The sequence below is a fragment of the Salvelinus alpinus genome, chromosome 10, assembly GCF_045679555.1.
Source record: "Salvelinus alpinus chromosome 10, SLU_Salpinus.1, whole genome shotgun sequence".
In the NCBI taxonomy this organism is placed as follows: domain Eukaryota; kingdom Metazoa; phylum Chordata; class Actinopteri; order Salmoniformes; family Salmonidae; genus Salvelinus; species Salvelinus alpinus.
Window position 1 is genome coordinate 52,688,907 of NC_092095.1, and position 10,328 is coordinate 52,699,234.

The following is a 10,328-nucleotide window of genomic DNA, read 5'->3' on the forward strand; positions in this document are numbered from 1 at the left end:
CCTGTCCTGAAGTGGAGGGGATGTGTTCACATCTGGCTGGGAGATCAAGCAATGCCTCCATGTCTGTTAGAGGCACGGGAACATCTGTGCTTCCAGACACCACCACTACAGCTGGGGAATCACCATTCCATTTGTGTGTGTGTGTGTGTGTGTGTGTGTGTGTGTGTGTGTGTGTGTGTGTGTGTGTGTGTGTGTGTGTGTGTGTGTGTGTGTGTGTGTGTGTGTGTGTGTGTGTGTGTGTGTGTGTGTGTGTGTGTGTGTGTGTGTGTGTGTGTGTGTGTGTGTGTGTGTGTGTGTGTGTGTGTGTGTGTGTATGTGTTTAATTTTTTTATTCTGCAGAGATTACTTTAACAAATATTCACGATCAAGTCTGCAGTGTTCCTTGCATCTCAGAGGATGAGGATGATTCTGTTTGCTGCTCCATTTTAGGATCTGTCACTTTGTCGAGCTGCCCAGGCATAAAGCATGTCTCTGTTTAAGGTTGGCTGGCCCTGCTTTTAGAGGATAATGGAGTTTTCTTGCATCCCTAACCTCCACCGATGAGTGTGCATGCACACACACACACACACACACACACACTGACACATTCTCACCGACCACAAATACACAGATTCCAAAATATTGTTCCAATAACATTTACGAAGACATGTCACTTACATTAATATAAACTGAATTCCATTCATGTAATTACTTCAAGTGATACGTTTGCCATAGTTCCAAAGGCAAAGGATATCTGTTTGTATCTGTTGGATAACAGTTTGTATCTGTAGGATAACAGTTTGTATCTGTAGGATAACAGTTTGTATCTATTGGATAACAGTTTGTATCTGTAGGATAACAGTTTGTATCTGTAGGATTACAGTTTGTGTCTGTAGGATAACAGTTTGTATCTGTAGGATAGCAGTTTGTATCTGTAGGATAACAGTTTGTATCTATTGGATAACAGTTTGTATCTGTAGGATAACAGTTTGTATCTGTAGGATAACAGTTTGTATCTATTGGATAACAGTTTGTATCTGTAGGATAACAGTTTGTATCTGTTGGATAACAGTTTGTATCTGTTGGATAACAGTTTGTATCTGTTGGATAACAGTTTGTATCTGTAGGATAACAGTTTGTATCTGTAGGATAACAGTTTGTATCTGTAGGATAACAGTTTGTATCTGTAGGATAACAGTTTGTTTATGTTGTTTTGGTTCTGTATCTGTTTTTATCTTTTGGATAACAGTCAAATGCTTTTCTATAATTAATGTGTGAAAAGAAGAAAGATTAAGACAGATTTGGAATTGTTTTAATAAATGATTTTCATATTTTTTCATTGGCTTTTAAATGTTCTTTGAACAGAAAACGTCAAAATTACAATACAATAAAATAACAACAATGTTCAACAAGTTCATTAAAACTATAATTGAAAATCATACAATTATATAATCACATTGTTAAAACAGTTGTATTAAAAAAATCTTCCTAATTAGGGTTGGAGCTAATTGTTTTTAAGACCACAGGGAGGCTACTTAGCCCATAAACGTATTACCCCATTACCCAATAAAACCCCATTTAGAAGTACTTTGTAAGCAGCAGAGGACTCTGTGTGTGTGTGTGTGTGTGTGTGTGTGTGTGTGTGTGTGTGTGTGTGTGTGTGTGTGTGTGTGTGTGTGTGTGTGTGTGTGTGTGTGTGTGTGTGTGTGTGTGTGTGTGTGTGTGTGTGTGTGTGTGTGTGTGTGTGTGTGTGTGTGTGTGTGTGTGTGTGTGTGTGAGTGTGAGTGCGTGTGTGTGTGCGCGCATGTGTGTGTGTGTGTGTGTGTGTGTGTGTGTGTGTGTGTGTGTGTGTGTGTGTGTGTGTGTGTGTGTGTGTGTGTGTGTGTGTGTGTGTGTGTGTGTGGATAAATAAACAGCTTCAGGGAGCTCCTTTAGTTCTCCTCAGGGAACCCTGGCTTTTAAAACAACCTCACCACGGGACTCTCCAAACTCCGGTGGTGCACATTTGTAGTTAATTACATTAAGCTGGTGGGATAGAATGAGAACAGCATCGACCTGTTGGATAAATGTGTATCAGTAGGTAATGGAAAAACAATTAGTTAGCTTTCTCTACCACATAGCAGATATGGGAGTTTGCATAAGAGCACTATAATTTGGACAATTGATTAAAAGGGTTATAGGGACCACAGGTTTAAAGGTCCAGTGCAGTCAAAAATGTGATTTTATGTATTTTATATATATTTCCACACTATGAAGTTGGAATAATACTGTGAAATTATACAAACGGTGATAATGCCATTTTAGTGTAAGAGCTGTTTGAAAAGAACGCCTGAAACGTCAGCTTGTTTTGGTGAGATGGAGTTTTGGCCTGCCTGGTGACATCACCAGGCGGTAAATTAGTTAATAGACCAATAAGAAAGAGAGTTCCAAACCTCTCTGCCAGTAGCAGCTAATTTTCTGTTTTCTCCTCCCCACACAGACCACCCCCAGAGAGTCCTAGCAAAATTATTGCATGAGAAAATGTTCTTTGCTAAGAAGCAATTTTTGTTTCTTTTTTATCATTTTAATTTAAAACAATCACAGTAGGGTACTTAATTGTTACCCATAAAGGATTTGATATTGAGTTAAAAAAACGGGTGCATTGGACCTTTAATTTAATAATTTCTCCTAGCCACTCACTTAAATAATTGTCTAATTTCCATTTGTTGATGATGGAGGCTGTTTTAACTCGAACAACAAAAGCAAGAGCCTAAAGTTACACATTTGTGTGTGCATGGCTTTTTTCTTTGTGCGACACTGATTTGTTTGGCCCCCTCGAGCGATAATTTTTGGGTCTGTCTCCTCGGCGCTCACACAGGATGTGCATGCTTTACAAAACAAGTTGACAGGTAATTACAAAAAACTCCTGTAATCTCCACACACTGTCACTCTGCATAATGCATCACTTTAGGACCATGACTCAGAAGGCTTTTACACTACTAGAAGTCTAAGGATGCTATGAAGGAAACTGAAATATGTGTCTCGTGGCTAACTTACTGATTGAACCCATGACATGGTAGCTGAGCTGACCCTTACAGTGTAACCATAGGGACAGCAGAGACAAACAAAATGACAAAACATGTAATCTTGCTCCCAAAAACATTCCTAGGTCAGATTGCCCCCTTTCACACTGCAAATATAACCCAGAATGCCCTCCATTATCATACATTCATAGTTTGGTACAAAAGGAGCTAATGTCTTGGTCAATGGTGTGTTTTTGTTGATAGCTGAGGACAGACATTCAGATTCAGAAGTTTAAACTAACTCACACAGAGCTGGATACAATCCGTTCTTCGCAAAGTCTTAAGACACTTGGCTGACTCTCTGCTAAACTTGACTTATCTAGCCTTCACATGCCAATGATCATCTACAGCTGATAGGCCCTGTCAAGCTCTCGTCAGTTTTCGTCCAATGAAAGCCTTGAAGACGGACTGGAAAAACCTCTTACAGCCCAAAGTGATTTGCTTTCTGACCAATTCCTTGGAAACACTGCTTGTAAATAAATTGTCGCCATCTTGAAATAGTGTTTTTGCTTCATCTTTTCCATCTCTCCCAATACAGTTGGAGCCCGAGAATATGTTGAACTAGCACAGCAGGCTGATCTATGCAAAATAACTGTCAGTTTGTGATCTGAGTATCTTATGTACTGCTTTGTGATAGCATCTGAAGGTACTGTGAACAAGTGTCCATCTGAAGATACTGTGAACAGGTGTCCATTTGAAGGTACTGTGAACAGGTGTCCATCTGAAGATACTGTGAACAGGTGTCCATTTGAAGGTACTGTGAACAGGTATCCATCTGAAGGTACTGTGAACCGGTGTCCATTTGAAGGTACTGTGAACCGGTGTCCATTTGAAGGTACTGTGAACAGGTATCCATCTGAAGGTACTGTGAACCGGTGTCCATTTGAAGGTACTGTGAACCGGTGTCCATTTGAAGGTACTGTGAACAGGTGTCCATCTGAAGGCATGTAGCTTTCAGCCGTGTTCCATGGACTACTCTTTCACTATTCACTAGCGCGTGCAGAGTAGTTGCTCTACAATACCAAATGTTCACTCAATCGCATTTGTTTATAGTTTTCCAGGACACATCCCTATCTTTATACCCTTTTTTATTTTCGCAGGGGAAAAACTGGTTGAATCAACGTTGTTTCCACGTCATTTCAACCCCAAAAACCAATGTGATGACGTTGAAACAATGTGGGAAAAAACAAATTGGATTTTAAATTTATGTCAATTGACAACTCAACCAAATTGAAATCAAAACTAGATGTTGAACTGACGTCTGTGCCCTGTGGGGCCTGATCCCTGGCTTGCAGGTGTTGCTGCAACCAAACTATGGTACTTCCTGTTTCTTGTGCACTGCTGCTTTAGTGGGGGGGGGATGAAAGAAGACATCCTAACGTGCTGGCTGTCTCTCCCTTTTCCCTTCATGTATTGTTCAAAATAGCCCTACCAGACACAGATATGTTTTGAGTGTTAATATCGTGATGAGCTGCTATTTATGAAGCATGGCATTTTTATGATCCCCAATACACTTCCAGGGAAAAACACAAAGTATCCAAAGCACATTGATTAAATTTGTAACATCCTAAAATTCCAACGTTTCACAATACACAAGCACTTAAACGCAAATGTGCATGTCAACAACATGTCGGAAAAATATCATCTTGACAGAATTGTTCACAGAATTTGTCACAGCAGTACTACAGTAAGATTGAATAAAGTAATGAATGTTGTAGATAGTATTGTACATACAGTACATGTTTCATCGTCTGTGGGCTTTGTATGTCAATGTATGCAAGAAAGCACACGCAATCCTAGTATGCGGCTCACCGTTTGTTTTGCATGTGATTCCCCTCTGTCGGTCATGCACACGCACAGCCCATCTTTTTCCTATAGTGGAACATTTCCCAGCTGACTATATGTCTTTAAGCTAACTCAGCCTGTCCGGACTCCCTGTTCCATCCCCTATAGCATCTGAGGCTCCACTGGAATAGCTCTGGGTGCTGAGGGTTGAATTGGCTGGAGGGATGAGGGGCTGGAGGGCTGGGGGACAGGAGGGTAGCCCATCACATCTTCATCCCCCTAGCTGGTGACTGGCGGTTGGGTCGGGCAGAACAAAGACCTGGGTCGCTTGTCCCAGAAGACTGGGCTGTGGTCTGGTCTGGTCTGGGGGCTGCAGCCACACCCCAAGGTATGGCCTAAAAAAGACTATGTTCAGATCAAGGGTACAGCAATGGGTAAACAGTCACATATTCATATTTCTGCATGTATGTTTTTTTTATTTTTTTTTTACATGGTTGCACTTTAAGTAAAAACTAAGGAAATTCAAAAGATCTGGCCTCCCATGTGTTACTTATATGGAGCTTTACCAGAATGTATTTTGTTCTAATACATACTGTTCTTATTTTTAATGTGTTTTTTTGTTGTTGCTGCAGTTCTGAATTGAGGGCATTTGAGCCTCTTTTCCACTCTGATGGCCCTTTGAATTGGGATGAATTCTCTCAATGGCTGTGTTTGTTCTGCCTCTTATTAGGCAGTCATGGTCAGTTCTGCTCTGGTGTTCATTTAACTGCAGGTGTCAGATAAGAGGAGCCATAGAGAGAGGGAGACAGAGAGACAGAAAAAGAGAGAGAGAGAGCCCTAGCATGGCCGGCTGTGCTAGTCTTAAACACAGATTGATGGAGCAATGTCACGGTGCTCTGAAGTTCGTCAAGGCCGGTAGGGGAATTGGGAAGCCAGGATGTTTCCCAAGTGTTTCTGGATTCAACCTACGACAACCCCTTTTATTTCTAATATGTGATTTAATTTCATGTCTGAGAGCACCGATTCAATGATTCGTGGTACTGGCATGAGACTCGAGGAGGTTGTCCACTCATTGACAAGAATGTTCTCTCACCAGCTGTGTGAGTCAGCTCATCTCATCCACAAACATCTGTGGTTCATCTCACCCCCATTTGAAGGAAATATATGATTTTACCCTCCGTCTTTCCTCTTGTCCTCTTCTGGCGTTTGTTTTGCTTATGGCCCATCTGCTCTGTATAAAATGTGGAGGATTGTGTTAAATGTACAGACGTAGCATTTAATCTCAGTCAATTTGTTATAGCAGGAAAATAATCCTGCAGCAACAGGAAATGTGATTTATTATGTGGATTATAATTCATGGACATTTTTGTAGGGGTAAATCATGTCTGATATTTTTAAGTGGAAATTACAAACTTTTGAAATATTTCATAAAAGCCTAATACACTACAAGTCTACATTCCTTGCTTGGAAGGAAAATTCTCATCAACAAAAGAGTGATCCAATTAAGAACCTACATCTGTACAGATGCAAAGGGAATAATACCAAAACAACTGTGTACTGATATTTGTTTGATATATATATATATATATATTTGATTTGTTGTTGACTATATGACCAGGAACATGGTAGTTTAGAGTAAGATTTCTACTGTCGAAATTACATACTAGTTTACTCTTTTCAAATCAACCATGTAGTACACATAGGATCAGGTAGAAATCAGGGCCACTTTTTTATTTGAGTAAGAAGGCAGCAAAGCAAGAATATATACACAATTCAGATAGATTTTTGAAACACTCTTTTCCAGAGCAACTTTAAGGTTCTAAGTATCCCATGCCAGTTCCTCCTATTTGCAAGCAGAGGGTGAAACCGACTATACAAGTATTCGCTATATCCTTCTAGTGACCATAATAAAAAGTCTCAAACTCCTTCTCATAAATGTCTTCACCAACACACCCGGTAGATAGTTTCACACCTTACCGAGTGTGACTGCACCACTCAATAACCCATGGTAAGTTCATTCAACTTTCAGATGCCACTTCTTTCATGGTCCATGCTTGTAATTGCACCGCTTGTGCTTTTAAGGCCGAGTGCCCAGGTGTCCACGCTCACAGCAACCTGTTATGACTGGCACAGATAAATATGGATAGTTGGATAACCATCACTGCACACACATTCAAACAGAACTGTTTCTGCAGTGTGTTATACTTGCCTACTGTTATGCTTGCTTACCATTTGCGTAGCGTTAGGCTTTGAGTATGAGAGTCCGTCCTCACAGCTGTCTTGCAATGCACAGTGGACATGCACACACAGACACACCATGTGTGTGGGTCCACACACGCAAACACACAGGCTTTAGATGGCATTCCACAGACCACACATCGCGCTGGATGTGTGTTAAAACAGTTATTCATGGTCTACATGCTACTCAATTCCAGAGATGTCTCACAGTGGTAACTTGAACTTTTGGCCAGTGCATCTAGTATGAAACTGTGTTTGCACAGTTGAATTGGTTAGTATGTTAGAACTGCTGTCTATGACGTGCGTAGTATGTGTTGCCTTGTGGGCTCCGAAAGGCTAATTCTAGGATTATTATCAGTGGTATAAAAAGTACCCAATTGTCATACTTGAGTAAAAGTAAAGATACCTTAATAGAAAGTTAAAGTCATCCAGTGAAATACTACTTGAGTAAAAGTCTGAAAGTATTTGGTTTTAAATATACTGAAGTATCAAAAGTAAAAGTATACATCATTTCAAATTGTACATTTCACATTGTAGGAATTTAAAGTGATGTTTGCTGGGATCGTTGTTGATTCAAGCAAACGATTGTTTTTCTAGCATGTCAGCATCTGCCAAACGCAACTGGATAAGGGTCCAGATTTGAAGATTAATACTCACGCTAATTCAGTAAACTGTACACATTCATGAACGACTATTCTTCGGAGGAACAAATTCAATTGGTTGCGAGACTTTTCCTTCAACTCTCTGTGACCAATCAGATCAACACAAGAGGACCTGCACCAATGAGAGTTTAGCAGCCAGCCTACACCGTCTGTAACAGACTCTTAGCCATACCAGCAGAACACTTGACTCTTCCACTGCATTCGACTGTAAAACTGAATGCCGGTTCTTGACCCTTATCAGTGTTGCGGGTCGTATTTGAGGTAATGTTTCTACTGGTGAAAGCCAATGCCAGAGACCACCCCTTCAGTCCAGCACTCAATCTATCTCTAGTACATATTAATGTTATTTTCGGGTCATTTAACTTCCCTGGGTGAGAGGCTGTGGATGACACATGGCAGTAAATCACGGACCAGCAGAATGGATGGGTGCCATAACAGATTATCATGCGGCTTCCAGCGTGGCCCAGCAGCCATGGAAAGCACATAGAAGGATATAGGAGATACACATGCAGATACACACTAACACATATGAATGGATAAATGTTGTCACACACATGAAAATACAGGTACACACATATGTATATATATACACACACACACACACACACACACACACACACACACACACACACACACACACACACACACACACACACACACACACAGAAGCATACACACACATAAACATACAGGTACACACATATGCATACATACACACACACTTACATAAACACACAGGTCACAGATCACACACATCCTCCTACACAAATACACCTCTTCTTTCATCGTCCCTTTTCTATCAATCTCTATGACCAATACACAGTATACAATATACTGTATACCAATGTACAGTATCCATTTATCTCTGTCTTTTCTTCTCATTTAGACAAAGAAGCAACTGCTGCCAATAACATACATATATGTATTAGTTATCATACGAACAACACGTTCTATTGTTTTTCTTCAAAAGACATGGACATTTGTCTAGAGTTATTGACACATGCTAGTTTGAATTAGCATTGATGGATTTTATTTATTTTTTTAAATTTGGGGGGGAGCATAGGTATTAATACTGCATCCTTTTGAAAAGTGCAAGATAGAGTTAGCATATTTTTTGCATATTCTTACATATTTTTCCAAATGTAATCTACAACACAAAGTAGATATTGTTCCCTTTCATTTCATGTCAGGACTTAGGCATTCTTTTTTCTAATGTACATCATGTGAGGAGCTAGTTTGCTGCGTCTATACGTACATCATGTGAGGAGCTAGTTTACTGCGTCTATACGTACATCATGTGAGGAGCTAGTTTGCTGCGTCTATACGTACATCATGTGAGGAGTTAGTTTGCTGCGTCTATACGTACATCATGTGAGGAGCTAGTTTACTGCGTCTATACGTACATCATGTGAGGAGTTAGTTTGCTGCGTCTATACGTACATCATGTGAGGAGCTAGTTTACTGCGTCTATACGTACGTCATGTGAGGAGCTAGTTTGCTGCGCCAATAAGTACAGAATAACTCCCCCATACGGTTTGGTCACAGAGGGCCAATTTAGCGATGACATCACTAGTCTGTAGCGAGAGCCCATGACAAGCGTATGTAAATTGTATATGACTAATCGCCTCCCGCATCACCTCTCGGCACCTCCGAGGCCGGGGCGATGAAGGACGGAGCGAGGGAGAAATCTACCCAACAGCCCCTGCTTTTGAAGTGAGGAGGCTGGGGTGAAAACATGGCCAGCCAAGCTGCCCGCCCACGCCACTATCCCCCTAGCCTCTCCTCCACCATCCCTCCATCTCTCCACTCTTCACTTCACCATCCCATGAAGTGATTCCATATGTCCAAGGCATGTAAGATGAAGGTGCTGGTGACCACCCGTACAATATGCCTCTTTGATAATCCCAGATCCTACTCTTTATCTGTCTGTGTACATAATACTGGACCTTCATTTAAAGAGAACGTCAAGATGAGTCTGGACAATGTGAAATGTGCACCACAGATGTCATTATGGATGGAGTTAACGTTTTACCACCAGCCTTCAATGTGTGGAGTTTTTTCCTGTAAGGAATATAAATGTGTCACCTCTGGAGTAATGCAGCCGCTGTCGAAGGATGAGAGGCAACATGAACTCATCAACTCAAGAGAAGTTGTTTGTGTCTTTTCGTGTCTGTCTTCACTCAAGTGGAACGGTCGAAGAAAAGCTGTTTTAACATATATTCAATCTGCGTACTGGTGAACTTGTTAATAATGCCATTTCTGATTGGTCATGGTTAGGCATGTGGTTATGTTGATGGCATTCTTAGCCAATTATAAGTGCTGCATTTCTCTGTGATCTATTTTTGTAACTCATAATGCCTTTCAACAAGTTTCTAAATCTCTCATAACATTTTGTGAGATATAAATTGAACAATGTCTATATACATTACATATGTATTATATTATATATTTATAAATACAGCATGGTAAATCAGGGGCTATTATTTCTATATATAAATTGAAACTTTAAAACGTTTTCTACAGAAATATTTGTTGTTTTTTTGTTTTGTACAGCTATATTACACAATGATAATGTACATAATGTACAATTCCACAGTTTAAA

At 40.3% G+C, this 10,328-nt stretch overlaps 1 long non-coding RNA gene across 1 annotated transcript; it reads right to left on the minus strand.

The window, feature by feature from the left end:
* Positions 1-1,275: 1,275 nt before the first annotated feature.
* Positions 1,276-8,345, minus strand: LOC139532238 (uncharacterized). Its single transcript, XR_011666527.1, has 2 exons — positions 6,001-8,345; positions 1,276-5,221 (listed from the first exon to the last, which is right to left on the minus strand). It is a non-coding gene; the product is annotated as an uncharacterized lncRNA (long non-coding RNA).
* Positions 8,346-10,328: the final 1,983 nt, after the last annotated feature.